The sequence below is a fragment of the Girardinichthys multiradiatus genome, chromosome Y (genome assembly GCF_021462225.1).
Source record: "Girardinichthys multiradiatus isolate DD_20200921_A chromosome Y, DD_fGirMul_XY1, whole genome shotgun sequence".
Taxonomy (NCBI): domain Eukaryota; kingdom Metazoa; phylum Chordata; class Actinopteri; order Cyprinodontiformes; family Goodeidae; genus Girardinichthys; species Girardinichthys multiradiatus.
The window spans coordinates 15,469,806-15,475,805 of NC_061818.1; positions in this window are offsets into that span (position 1 = coordinate 15,469,806).

Genomic DNA, 6,000 nt, shown 5'->3' on the forward strand with positions numbered 1-6,000 from the left:
ATGCTCTTCTATCCAGCACCTTTTCCTCTGATACTCCCAAACAAAATCCATTGAAACCAACTGCATTTAAAGGCTTAAGGCTATTTATTAAAATTGAAAACCGCTTATGATTTTCCTTACATTTTATATTTATGCACTATGCTGTATTGGTATATCACAATCTAAACAATATAAAATATAATGAAACTTGTGGTTTGAATGTAACAAAATAATTAAATATTTAAGAGTAATGGATATCTTTGTGTTGTGCTTTTTGTTCTGTTTAGGATCTGATAGAGGAGTCAGAATCAGAGTCCCTTTTTTGCCTTGTACAAAAAAAGCACAACGAAATTTAAAAATAACAGCTCTTAAAGACAGTGCAAGAGAAAAACATGCAGTTCATTATAATCAAGTATCACATAGTGTTGTATACACATATATACATATATATACACACACATACATACATAAACATATATACATATACACAAACAAACATACATATACATTCACACACACACACACCCGAGATTTGACTATTGGCTTTTGACTCTTCCCCAATACCCTGGCATAGGCCTTACCAGGGAGGCTGAGGAGTGTGATCCCCCTATGGCTGGAACACACCCTCCGGTCACCCATCTTATGAAGGGGGACCACCACCCCAGTCTGCCAGTCCAGAGGCACTGTCCTCAACCGCCACGCAATGTCGAAGAGGCGTGTCAACCATGACACCCCCACAACATCCAGAGACTTGAGGTACTTCATCCACCCCCGAAGCCCTGCCACCGCGGAGCTTTTTAACCACCTCGGTGACTTCAGCCTGGGTGATGAAAGATTCTAACCCCGAGTCCCCAGCCTTTGTTTCCACCAGGGAATGCGTGATGGCAAGGATTGAGGAGATCCTCGAAGTACTCTTTCCACCACCCGATAATGTCCCCAGTCGAGGTCAGCAGCCTCCCACCCCCACTGTAAAAAGTGCTGCTTCCCCCTATTGAGGCGTCGGACGGTTTGCCAGAATCGCTTCGAGGCCAACCGGTAGTCCTTCTCTATGGCCTCACTGAATTCCTCCCAGGCCCGGGTTTTTGCCTCTGTCAAAGCCCGGGCCTCGTCACACTTGGCCTCACGGTACCCGTCAGGAGTCCCACAAGCCAACTACAGCTGATAGGACTCTTTCTTCAGCTTGGCAATCCCCTTACTGCCGGTGTCCACCACCGGGTTCGGGGATTGCCGCCGCAACAGGCACCGCAGACCTTACGGCCGCAGCTACGTGGCAGCAGCATCAACAATAGACGCGGAGAACATGGTCCACTCGGACTCTATGTCTCCAACATCCCCCGGAATCTGGTTAAAGCTCTCCCGGAGGTGAGAGTTGAATATGTCCCTGGCCGAGGGCTCTGCCAGACGTTCCCAGCTGACCCTCACTATGCGCTTGGGCCTGCCAAGTCTGTCTGGCTTTCTGCTCTTCCAGCGGATCCAACTCACCACCAGGTGGTGATCAGTGGACAGCTCAGACCTTCTCTTCACCCAAGTGTCCAAAACATGCAGCCGAAGGTCTGACGATATGACAACAAAGTCTATCATTGACCTCCTGCCTAGGGTATCCTGTGCCAAGTGCACTGATGTACACCCTTATGTTTGAACATGGTGTTTATTATGGACAATCCGTGACTAGCACAGAAGTCCAATAACGAAACACCACTCGGATTCAGATTGGGGAGGCCATTCCTCCCAATCACGCCTCTCCAGGTGTCACTGTCGTTTCCCATGTGGGCGTTGAAGTCCCCCAGCAGAATAATGGAGTACCCGGGAGGGGCACTATCCAGCAACCCTTATAGGGACACCAAGAAGGCCGAGTACTCCACACCTCCAGAGATGAGCCCCACCATCGTGGTGTCATCCATGTTGGGACCACAGCCATGGGTTTCAACACTAAAACTCCGGTACATACTTTCCTGGAACCTTTCAAAATAAAGTGCATTAACCTTCTTCCAGCACAGCCAGGAAAGGGGGTAACTGCGGACTTCCTGTGGCGCCATTACCCAAATAAAAGCACAGCCAGCAAAGGGGGTAACTGCAGACTTCCTGCAAGGACACTGCCGCATATAAGCCCCCACCTTTCCACAAGTCTTCCTCTTCCACGCGGCCTTCCATAGGGACCGGATAGGAGAGGAAAGCGCGCTGATGTCTTTTGCTGGCAAAAAGACATAAATTCAACTGGATCCAAAGCCATACGATCATCGATCATATGCAAAGTTAAGTAGAATGAAATACTGTCTGTGTATCCGGTATTTTCATTCATGAACGGGGAACTTAAGGTGTAAGAGTTGCTTACATTTTCTCTTCGAGGCCCCACAGAAGAAAAACTGTTCAAGAGAGAGAGAGACCCCGGCCAGGACGCAGTCTCTCAGCCTGAAGGAAGACGGTAGAGACCGCAGCGGACAACGTTCGTTCTTCATCCACAGCTGGAGGTTAGCGGGAAGCTAACCTTTTGTTCACAGAACGAACGCACCTTCTGATCGGGAGGAACTGAGGAAGTTAGCGGGAAGCTAACCCTATCATTCACAGAGCGAACGCAGAGGTTCCGCTTGTTTGACTGTGGACGTTTCGTCGAACTTCATCGCCCTTGGACAACATATCCTCGCTACGGTCAGAGGTTAGGTTTGGGCAGATTAACAGATAGGTTTAGGATGAAATGATCTAAACGTTTTCATGTTATGAAGTTTTGTTTTGTGGAACCTGGCGATCTTTAGCGCTAGTAGGCTAGCTACGGCACGCGCCGGTTCTGTGTTCTTTGTATGTTTTAAAGCTAAGATAAACTTTATTTAAAGGGTGGTTTTAACCAGAACATTGCTCATAACGCGCCGTCCGCGCTTATGCATTTTAACCCTTTTATTAACCTGTTATTTTAAAGGTATGTGTTGATTCTGGTGCTAAGCTATTAGCTTCTTTGTTAGCCCAACGGCCAGCCGGTAAGAACACGTGTGTGCTAGCATTAAGGCTAGTCAACAGAAAGGTTGTTGGTTTTCAAGCTAGTGAATAATAGTCCCTGAACATCATTTGCTAGAGTTGATAACTAAGTAAACACCATTAAGCCCCATTTCTCCAGAAATATTTGGCTCTTTTCCAAAATGCTCAATAATATTTCTTCAAATATTATTTCAATAAATAAAGGCAGTTAATTAGACACAGTTGAGAATTAGTCATCCAGGAGGTTGGTTTTATTCGGCAGATCATTATTTAAAACTTTATTTTATTAAAATAATATTTTACCTGATATTGCATTGTGAAGGGTTGTCTAAACGTTTGCTGAATATTTCCTAAGTTAGTTCCAAGACTAACTTAACTTCACTTCCAGATTCTTCAAGATAATCCTTGGTTCTCAAACATAAACATTGCATGGTAATGTTGCATCACTCTTTTTGGTCATGATTTCCAATCATCATTAATCAACTTGTTTATATTGTACATAGCCCATTAGTCTTCATTATTCTTTAATTCTGCTTGGTAGTTTAGTTGGATTGTTTTAGCATAGTAAAGAGTTTGTTGATTGAAATATGTTTGACTTTGAGTTGACTTATTTTTGTTAATAAATTCTTGTATTTTAAGAAATTGTGTGAATTCATTCCATGTGTGTGCAGAGTTTATGCTGTTCAATAATGCCAGAGCTCGTCTCACACCTTTCTATTCTGTCCTAATACCATCGCCTTATTGGGCTGGTATTCACAGGACAATCCTTAACAGACCGAAATATTATTTGGTAAAATATTAAAATATTAATATTAAAATATTAATATTAAAATATTAATATTAAATAATATTCTCAGATTCATATTTACAATATCCACGAACTTTATGATGGTGGGGGATTCAGCTGTTGGTATAGAGGGTGTAGAGTAAGGGGCTTAGCACGCAGCCTTGTGGAGAGCCAGTGCTGGTGCTCAGTGCTGAGGACAGGTGGGATCCGTTTTGTCAGAAAGTCCATAATCCAACAGCAGATGTTGTGGGAGAGACCCAGGTCCCCCAGCTTGCTCACCAATCGACCTGGGATGATATTATTCAAAGCATAGCTGAAGTCCAAGAAGAGCAGCCTCGCATAGCTCCCTTGCTGTGTCAGCGTGGTGTGCAGAGCACTGGCAATGGCATCCTCTGTAGACCGGTTGGCTCTGTAGGCAAACTGGTGGGGGTCAAGTGTAAGTGGCAGGCATGAAGATATGTGACTCCGAACCAGTTTCTGGAAGCACTTTATAAAGAAGGGGGTTAGTGTCACTGGCTGGCAGTCCCTGAGACTGCTAGCATTGTTATTTTTTGTCAAAGGGATGATGGTGAGGACTTTAGGCAGAGTGGGATGGAGCACTGGTTGAGGGACTGATGTTGGTGAAAACCCAAGTTAGCTGGTCTGCGCAGTCCCTCAGCACCCCACCTGTCACACCATCAGGTCCAGCAGCTTTCCAGGGATTCAATGCCCTCAGGGTTCTCCTCACATTCTGTGCCTGCACGGTGACGGTCTGGCTGTGGAGGGATGCCAGTTGCAGTGTGGGCTCCACTTGTGATTCAGCCTTGAAACTGGCAAAGAAGTGGTTAAGTTCCTCTGCCAGTGAGGAGAATGCCTGGAAACTGCGGTGGTGTTGCTGGACCTGAAGTTGGTGATGTGCTGGACCCCTGGCCACACCTGCCGACTGTTGCTGTTGAAATTATCCTCAATCCTCTGCTTGTAGTTTGCTGTGGGCCCCTGGGCTTTTGGTGGTCTGCCCAGACAAGTTTCTTTAATGCATGCAAATTAAAATAGATGAATAGTTTATGGTTTATAGGCCTTGTCCACAGGAAAATAGAGCATTTACAAAACATTTTTATTTTTATTTTTTTAAAGTTCTTTCCAAACATGGCCTCCATTCTAGAGGTATATTAATCTATTTATATACAGGGGTTGGACAATGAAACTGAAACACCTGTCATTTTAGTGCGGGAGGTTTCATGGCTAAATTGGACCAGCCTGGTAGTCAGTCTTCATTGATTGCACATTGCACCAGTAAGAGCAGAGTGTGAAGGTTTAATTAGCATGGTAAGAGCACAGTTTTGCTCAAAATATTGAAATGCACACAACCTTATGGGTGACATACCAGAGTTCAAAAGAGGACAAATTGTTGGTGCACGTCTTGCTGGCGCATCTGTGACCAAGACAGCAAGTCTTTGTGATGTATCAAGAGCCACGGTATCCAGGGTAATGTCAGCATACCACCAAGAGGGATGAACCACATCCAACAGGATTAACTGTGGATGCAAGAGGAAGCTGTCTGAAAGGGATGTTCGGGTGCTAACCCGGATTGTATCCAAAAAACATAAAACCACGGCTGCCCAAATCATGGCAGAATTAAATGTGCACCTCAACTCTCCTGTTTCCACCAGAACTGTCCGTCAGGAGATCCACAGGGTCAATATACACGGCCGGGCTGCTATAGCCAAACCTTTGGTCACTCATGCCAATGCCAAACGTCGGTTTCAATGGTGCAAGGAGCGCAAATCTTGGGCTGTGGACAATGTGAAACATGTATTGTTCTCTGATGAGTCCACCTTTACTGTTTTCCCCACATCCGGGAGAGTTACGGTGTGGAGAAGCCCCAAAGAAACGTACCACCCAGACTGTTGCATGCCCAGAGTGAAGCATGGTGGTGGATCAGTGATGGTTTGGGCTGCCATATCATGGCATTCCCTTGCCCCAATACTTGTGCTAGATGGGCGCGTAACTGAAAAGGACTACCGAACCATTCTTGAGGACCATGTGCATCCAATGGTTCAAACATTGTATCCTGAAGGCGGTGCCCTGTATCAGGATGACAATGCACCAATACACACAGTAAGACTGGTGAAAGATTGGTTTGATGAACATGAAAGTGAAGTTGAACATCTCCCATGGCCTGCACAGTCACCAGATCTAAATATTATTGAGCCACTTTGGGGTGAGCCCTTACTAAAGTCTAAAGTTCAGCTTCACTTTTTGTTGTCTTTATTTCCTATAATGTCAGT